At 41.1% G+C, this 9,424-nt stretch overlaps 1 long non-coding RNA gene across 1 annotated transcript in view; it reads left to right on the top strand.

Moving 5' to 3' along the window:
* Positions 1–5,386, top strand: part of LOC123519096 — an 11,659-nt gene extending 6,273 nt beyond the window's left edge. The window contains exons 2-3 of the long non-coding RNA XR_006678973.1: positions 4,626–4,937; positions 5,133–5,386. This is a non-coding gene — a long non-coding RNA (uncharacterized LOC123519096). The remainder of the gene's footprint in view (positions 1–4,625; positions 4,938–5,132) is intronic.
* Positions 5,387–9,424: the final 4,038 nt, after the last annotated feature.

Raw genomic sequence — 9,424 nt, 5'->3', positions numbered from 1 at the left:
ATAATAATAAATTAATAATGAAAATAATAATAATAATAATAATAATAATAATAATAATAATAATAATAATAATAATAATGAAAACAATAATAATAATAATAATAATAATAATAATAATAATAAAAAAATAATAATAATAATGAAAGCACCCTAACAAGTTTTGAGTGACTTAAGTCCCTCAAAGATACTTTCTGCACCTTCGTTAAAGGGAAACTAATGGTAAAAAAAACACCATATGATTGCAATATTTCCTTCCTCAAAGTCTCAACTTTGAACCCTGATAAGAACTTGGTGCTTTTGTCTCATTAGAAAGGAGTTACAGGTGGGGAGAGCTTTTTGGAAAAATGTGATTCGGTTTCCAACACTCCCTACATGCATATTTATTTGTCAGTACATTTAGTCTCAAAGTCCCATTAAGCATAATGTGTCGATTGCAAATTTACAAGGTATCCGTCACGCCACCAACCGATCCATTCAATAAACAATAAGATTAGACGAATAAAAATAACTATGAAATATATATTAGTGATTCATAACCTCGTTTGCTATGCGCGAGATAATGGATGGCGATAGGGAATAATACTAAAGGCACTGATAATTACTGAAAGTGCCATGGATGTTCAATAGTCAGGGAAGGTAATGGTTGATGTGAAGCGTTGGGGATCTGACGTGATGGTGTTAATAGCGCCGCTGAGAAGATAGACTTGATGAGAATGCTTGGCGTTGACAGGTGGTGATGGGAAAGAAGTGAGGTCATGTGGTGTGAGATGATGAAGGGTGATTGAGGAAGGCAGGATGATGAGATGACTGGATGAGGTATGGTGACTGATGGTTTTTTTGTCAGAGTGACTGGCTAAGGGAATAAAAAGACTAAAAAGCTCACTCACAATACTTTTTCGAAAAGAAAACGAGAGGAAAGTCGAAATATTTAACTAATTCAGTTTTTGAGGTGATCTCATACTCGTCTTTTTATACACCTCCATTAGTAAGCAAGGAAAAAAACAAATTGCTTACAAATACAACATGAATAAAATAGTAAAGATGCAGGTTAACAATTGTATTAGGAAGGTAGATAGAATACAGCTACCTGAGAATTTTGCATCTTAACGCTCTCGTGTGAATGACCGTGTTTACGATATTTCCTTCACGCCATTAAGTCTGATACCACAACGTTCTCTTCAAGAAGGGTTGCATATCATGAAAATGAGGCAAAATGGAAGAATTGAAACAGATTAGTGATTTTCCCATCACGATATCTCGCTTTCGCTTGATTGTTAAAAAAAAAAATCATTTGTTAATTTGATGATCAAAAATGACTTGCTTTGAAAAAAAAAAAATATATATATATATATATATATATATATATATATATATATATATATATATATATATATATATATATATATATATATATATATATATATATATATATATATATATATATATATATATATATATATATATATATATATATATATATATATATATATATATATATATATATATATATATCTTTTCAAAACTAAACAATGTTGATTACTAAATTAACTGATAATTTTTCTAAATTATAAAAGATAAAATTGATAAAAGATAACAATCAAGATGTTTCACCAGCATGTTGCCTTTATCAAGTGAAAGCGAGATGCCGTGATGGGAAAGTCGCATGCCGAAGCAGCAAGCGGAAGTGACCGAGGAGAGACGGATCCTTGACTTGATTCTTGACTCCTTGACTCTTGCACCCAAACTCGGAGATGAAAGACATGGCACTTCGGGAATCACTTGAACGCTTTTCCAGGTCAATAGAAGCCAAAGACGAGATGAGCACACGGAAAAATACATTGAAGACAAGATACGCCAACATGATGAGGTAAAAACGTCGACCTATTACTGCAAACCAACATCTCAGCGTCACAATTCTAAAGGCGATGAGGAATCTTGTACACCGTCTTTACAACAAGTGGTCTCTGTGAAGCGGGCTTAGTGACGCATCTTCGTTAAACCCGTGGTACAGTGGAACCATGCGTGCTTTGGGGTTCGAGGGGTCTCCAAGCGCACGGGTTTGAATCCTGTCCACGGTTTAGGTACCCTAAACAATATTCCGTTTAGCCCATAAATTCCCGTGAAAAGCATACATGGTATAAATAAAAAAAAAAAAAAAAAACTATCAACCAAAATGACACTTGTTCTACCTGCGTAGAGTGTATACCTTAATGGAGGAGAATAGTGCAGTATAATATTCGATATATCTTTTCCAAGTGTCGTAGTGTTTGTGGGAACAGGAAAATAAGGATGACAGGGAAGGAAGTACGTAAACTGTGTTGAAAGGAGACCGGTAGTCAGGAGAAAGCAGGAATGACGCAAGGGAGTAACATCAGATAAGTGTTAAGAGGAGAGAGAGGTACGTAGGAGGTACAGGAAGGAAGTAAAGCGTGATGAGGATGTGAAGAGAGAGAGAGAGAGAGAGAGAGAGAGAGAGAGAGAGAGAGAGAGAGAGAGAGAGAGAGAGAGAGAGAGAGAGAGAGAGAGAGAGAGAGAGAGAGAGAGAGAGAGAGAGAGAGAGAGAGAGAGAGAGAGAGAGAGAGAGAGAGAGAGAGAGAGAGAGAGAGAGAGAGAGAGAGAGAGAGAGAGAGAGAAGCAACAAGTCAAGTGCTGGAGTAAGGGTCATAGTCTCCAGTGTCGCTCATCACGGGAGGATCAATGCGACGACCTGCAGCTGGAAAGTTATTAGTTTTTTGAGTGTGTACCTGTTGCTGTTTGAAACTCAGTTCCCGTTTAGCCTCGTGTTCATTGCTTACACAACACACACAAAGATCCATTTGAATGTAACACTATGGTCTGTTAATTCCATATCTACTGCTTTTACTGTCATTAACACAGCCAGTAACACCAACATCGATACTACCATTACTACCTCTATACCAATACCACCATCACCAATGCCAACAAGCCATCAACCTCACAACCTAACCTTTCCAGACCATTGCTCCCTCACATTACCTCCTCCCCGAGCGGCCACCAGAAGCACGAGCTCTAACATCCTCAGTGTCTCGCTAACTTGCGGGGAACATGTATCCTTGACATCTGGGGCGGGAGGCGAGAGGGTACCGGCAGACACGGGGGTAGAGAAGATAGGAGGGAAGACGAGGGGGAGGAGGCTGAGAGTGCCTTCTGAGGACCACTAATTGGTCGTGTCGAGGGCCACTCTCTCAGGCCCTTGAGGACGTGGTGGCTGACGGAAGCTCCCAAGTCGAGCACCTTCAGGAGAGACTTGATACTCTGAGGATCCTCGACGTAAACAAGGTAAATTGTCGCCCCAAAAGTTATTAATGGCTTCTCTTGCTCCAGGCGGGTCTTTGTTGCTCGTGCACCCATCCCGGCCCCGCGTGCTTTATACATGCATTATGAACTTGCCAAGGCGAGTGCTACCTTCTGCATTAAACCTGATTATGTTACATTAAAGCGCCTTTATACCTCGCATTTTTAAGTAATGAACTGAAGAAATGCCGTTCCGAGTAATTACTATACTATAATGAATTCTGACTTTTCCGGGAGGAAAAACGAATTATAGAACTATGTGAGTTCACATCCTCTTCCCTCGACTGTATTCATTACCAACTTAATCATCTCCAAGTTATTCAAATCGGAAACCTGGAGCCTCGTGAGTCTCTAAGGCGGCGGCTGTGACGACGGTGGCTGTGGAGGCAACGGCAGCGTGCACGGTCCCTGAGGGCACCCAGTCCCAAGTGGCTGTCTCTACACGTGCACTGAAGCAGACCAACAGTTATTTCTTACAATAACACAAACTTTTTGCCTCAGATGATTTTTCTGTCGTTAGTTTTCTTTTTGGAGTCTTCATTGCTTTTCTTCTTATTTTTGGGGGGTTCATTTTTTATTCTTTCGTGTTTACCCACTTAAGCCTAAAATATTTCCTTTGACTCTCTTCAGTCTAGTTCAAAGATGAGTGTTAAAATATCGATAAAACAGAAAAATAAGGAAAAAAATTTGAAAAAAAAGTAGCACGAGATCTCTGGCACACACTTGCGAACCAAGAAAGCAAGTTCCCCTTTTTTTCTGCAACATCCTGCCCACGTCTTTTTTTGTTTTACAGCTAATCTTTTGCTCTTGATTCAGATCATACATTTGTCTTCCGCTCATCCCATGCTACATTCCCGAATGCAACTATTGTAGCTTCAGGACACTGACAACACGAGGGGGAGGCAGCGCGGGGTCTGATGGGCGTCTAGCCAGCCGAGGTGACGCGACATTACGATATTGGCCATCGAAGTTCCCGCCTCCCTTCCCTTGGTTTTGCTGCCACGCGGCCAATGGATGGATAAAAGTTTCAACTGACCTAATGAGGAAAGAACGGATATGTAGAATGATAAAAAAATAATCACGATCAAAGAATGATAAAATATGAGGGTATATTTCTTTGCTGGTGTGAAAGTTTCTTGTTTAAGGGAATTTGAATATTAAAATTTTAGTAAGCATTTAGTTTAAAAGACGAAATGAAGGCACTGATGCTGCATGCTAACGAGAATGTGTAACTACACACACACACACACACACACACACACACACACACACGAAATTCACACTCATGGCTGCCACTTTACTACCCACAGCCACTTGGACCCGCCTCTTCTCGTACTCTGAAGCCGATAAGTCTGATACGGGAGTCCGGTCTGCCGCCCCCGTGAATTAAGGAAAGGCGCCTCGACAACACATCTTCAACGGGGAAAAATTACCTTATCTAAATTCACGAGGCCATACAGTCCCCTTCCCTGGCCTGTCACCGCCTCTCCCACGAGGACGTCTGGGCTCCTCAACCTTCCTCACTTTCTTCATTCGCATTTTATGACTCTGGAATTCTTCCGTTTTGGGTTGGCCGTGGCTGGTCCGCCTCCATAATGGGATAATCTAGTCGTCTCAGAAAAGTAAGGTTTCTATAATTACAGATTTTTATATCTATCGATGACGACTTTATGAATTTTCGGTTTTATGTTTTATATCTGTCCTAGTTATTTCATGTAAGTGCGCCTCAGAAATCGTTAGTTAAGACTTTTTTATCTGTTTGTTTTATATTTCCTTCTCTCTTCTCCTTCCTCTCCCGCCTGCCCTCTGTGTCCCAGCTGCCGCAGTGTCTGGCCGACAGGGGGGGCAAATGGGGACTCACCAGGAGGGGGGGAGGAGGGCAGCACGGAAGGTGGAGCCAGCTGCACCATTAAGTAGGGTCCTCTGCCTGTTTCGCTATCCCCTCCATCCTGGCCTCCCTCCTTCCCCCAGACGATGGAGTCTCCCCAGCTTCTTGCACAGGCCTTTCTTCCTCGCTTGTCTCCCGCTCTATTGATGTTCTACCTGACAGAACTTGAGGCTTGTCTACTTGTCCAACACTAGAATAAACGAAAGCCTCACCATGGTTGTTTGTTCTCCTGTGCTCATCAATACCTCTTTTTTTCTTCATAAAATTTTCCTCAGTTTCCCGGTCATGACTCTCCACACCAGGCCAAGGCAATCACTGCTTTATCTGTTTGTGCTGCAACGCTCACACCTTTACCTTTTCTTTCATTTAAAAAGGTTAAAGATGGTATGCTCGAGTGACTAGCGGGATACACGATTTTTGTGTTGCAATGGAAAGCTGCAGCGGTTCATCCAACACGTTAGCAGACAAAACGTGGCAATTAGTGCTGAAAGTCTGAATGCCTTACATCCAGTGACTCCAGTCCATTATACCGAGGCAGGTTGAGGGAAGTTTAAGTGAGGTACAGTGACCTAGCCCACTGCAAAGAAGAGCAGCTCACAGGTCAGCGTGGACGGTGGAACTGGCGGCCGTGCGGTCCAAAATGGCGCGATGGACCGTCATATATCCCGGTGCACACTTTACTGCCCTCGTACATTGCCTTTATTGCTGTACACGCTTACTGATGGTGTCCGCTGTCCCCTTTCTCCCCCTATACTAGCTCCATGGTCTTATCTACTTCCTCCTTCCCCCTCCCTACTCCCACCATCTTCCTACCCCCCTTCCTCCACCACTTCCACCGCTACCGCTACCACTAGACACCAGCTCCTCCTTTTCCTCCTTCCACAACAAACCCCTTCCTCTCCTCCTTCCCCCACCATCGTCCTCTTACCTTCCTCCTCCTAATCATGTGCCTCTTCCTCTTCATGCCACTGCCGCCGCCTTCACCCCTTTTTTCCTCCTCCTCCTCCTCCTCCTCCTCCTCCTCCTCCTCCTCCTCCTCCTCCTCCTCCTCCTCCTCGTTCTCCAACAAACTTTCATTCTTAAATAAATGCGTACCCTTAACGCCTGTCTTATCGTCCTCTACACCCACCTACGAATTTTTTTTCCGTTTACATAGTTCATAATTTCCACTCATAACAACCCCACTAGGAACATTCCTCTAAAGCAAAGAGCTTTTTTTTATGTATTTCATCCTAGGTGATTGAAAAGGAAAGCAGATGCACACACACACACACACACACACACACACACACACACACACACACACACACACACACACACACACACACACACACACACAAAGTTTTTCATGAGTCCGATCCTTCAAGTTACGAACATATCATTGATTATTTCCTCCACCAATCAGCATTGGAAAAAAGTCTTATGTACAGAATTACATGGGTACAGAATTACAAATTATATAAAATCAACATCAACTTTTCTATCTATAATCTGCTTTGTATTTCTGGTGATATAGTTAGATTCTTAAAAAAGAAATCCCACTATAAAGGTATCAATAGTGCAATGAGTTATCACTAAGATGACAATGAAAATTTATGATCACAACAGAGCAAATCATATATCATTAGCGATGTGGAATATTGTCCAAAGCTCTTATCACAAACTGACTTGCAAGCAAATAAATACATTTTCAAAATATTTCTTATAATTCACGCTCAAAATATTACATTTCTAACGTCAAAAGACATTTTAGCTCCGTAACAATACAAATACGATACTGGTGTGACATAATATTTCACATTTCCTATATTCCTGTCTGCATCCCACACAGTAAAGCGCACAATGCGTCCCACCCACACGCTCAGTGATGGGGGAAGATAATAAGTAATCTTGTTTCCTGGTAAATATATGCTAATCCCACTAAATCAGAGCATACTCTTTTTAAGATAATAATAGGAAATCATTCTCTCTCTCTCTCTCTCTCTCTCTCTCTCTCTCTCTCTCTCTCTCTCTCTCTCTCATCTCACATAAAACACAATCGTACGCTTCCCTTGTCACACCCTCCCCAGACACAAATGCACACATGGGGGCGCACGCGCTCACGCTCGCTCGCACGAACGCAAGCATACACACACACACACACACACACACACACACACACACACACACACACACACACACACACACACACACACAAAAAAAAAAAAAAAAAAATAGCTAAATTCTCTCTCCATGTGTGGATAGAGAGTACAGTGTTCCTTGTCTACCACTCTACATCCACAGTGTGTGTGTGTGTGTGTGTGTGTGTCTGTGTGTGTGTGTGTGTGTGTGTGTGTGTGTGTGTGTGTGTGTGTGTGTGTGTGTGTGTGTGTGGTTTGAATTTCATTTCTTCTTTGAAACATATTTCTTTTTTCTAAAATTTCACACCTAATAAGTGTCTCTCTCTCTCTCTCTCTCTCTCTCTCTCTCTCTCTCTCTCTCTCTCTCTCTCTCTCTCTCGCACGCACACACAATAAAAGATAAACTGGTTATCATCGCTCCCCGACGCCAGCGTGTGTTGGGGCGGGTCGCACCGAGGCAGGAAGACATTTGAATGATAAACTCCGCCATGAGGAGTCAAATGCATGAAACAGGATTATTCTGTGTGCTTCGCTTTCCTACTTCCCTTGTGGGGCGCAGGGTTTGGGGTGTTAGGGGCAAGAGAAGGGCTGAGAAGAGAATGGAGAGAAGAGCAGAGAGTAAAAGAGTAGGAATAAAAGGAAGGATTGGAGGAGCAAAAGAGAGAAGAATAGAAAGTGGGAGGAAACGGGGAGGATTTGGTAAGAGAAAGGGAAGGGAAAGGTGCGAGGAAAGAGAGTGAATAAAAAGAAAGGAAAGGGATGAGCAACACTGATAAGAATAGAAAGTGGGAGGGAATGAAGGGAGGAACAGAAGAGCTCCAGGCTTCGAACTTCCTGCATGAACTTGGTAAGGAAAAGATAATGGAAGTTATTTAATCTTTTTCTGCCGTTACTTTGGTGTCTTCAGGGAGTTTTCTTGAACTGTTGATATTTCAATTTTCATCCTGTCTGCCTCGCGGATCCGAACTACTCCTCCTCTGCCTGAATAATATCCTTTCTAGCTGTGCAATAAACTTCAATATCACTCCTTTGTTTTGTTTTCTCTCTCTCTCTCTCTCTCTCTCTCTCTCTCTCTCTCTCTCTCTCTCTCTCTCTAAAAACTCCATATATAAATAAATAAAAGTAAAATAATGAATTGATATAAAAACAAATGTAAAAAGTAACTAATGCCAAGAATAAAAAGATAAAATAAAGAAAACTCCTTACTTTGTCAGTGAAAACAATACATGGAAATATCTCGCCACCTGGTATCCTTCAGCAGTTTAAGTAACATATGCACCTTTGATTACACACAGTTACTTCAGCGTCACGATGTAATTAAAGTAATAATGTAACTCTCAAGAAACGTTTTTTTTTCTTTCACAGATATTTCTCCTAGTATTGTTATTCTAAATCAGACGAAACTGATCTCCTTACTGTAACCTCACACAGAGATTACCGTCCTCGCTCTATAAAGTTTCCACCAATTTACATGAAATCGGAGATCGTAAAATATGAGACACTTTCAATTTATACTATAAGCTGTCAGGTAATGGCTCTGGGTTCCAGTAATTCTTTTGTCGTAAATTCTATTCTGACTCATCTAGCCATCTAACACTGTCGCTTCCAGCGGTAAGAAAGCGTACTACTGCCTAGTTGCCTCATGAATCATTATCACAATGGAACTTTTACCCAAGTTCATATTTGGATCAAGCCACACAACCAATGGAAGTTGACATAAAAAATTACCAGATTTCTACGCAATCATCATTGTGTGATTTACATAATTGCCAAACAGAGAACCAAACAATATTTGAGGTTGAAAGCGCGTCCTACATTCCTGGATATACCCACTTATTTTTAATAATTAAATTCCGCAATTCAATTTAAGCTGAATAAGAGGATATCACCCAAAAGTACTTAGTCAGCAACATAAATAAAGCACCTCTTCCAACCTGATCACAATTAAATTAGCAGCAATTTCATTCTGTACTATGTTCTCTTTCCTCAATTTCTGAATGTTATGTATGTCATTCAGTTAATTGCATTTAAGTTGAGTTGTCGATGCAACATGGCAAAATCAAATTATCATTATACAAGTAGTAGTAGTAGTAGTAGTAGT

Source organism: Portunus trituberculatus, chromosome 44, assembly GCF_017591435.1.
Source record: "Portunus trituberculatus isolate SZX2019 chromosome 44, ASM1759143v1, whole genome shotgun sequence".
Taxonomy (NCBI): domain Eukaryota; kingdom Metazoa; phylum Arthropoda; class Malacostraca; order Decapoda; family Portunidae; genus Portunus; species Portunus trituberculatus.
The sequence above is the reverse complement of the archived record's forward strand: the minus strand, read 5'-3'. Positions and strand labels throughout refer to the sequence as shown.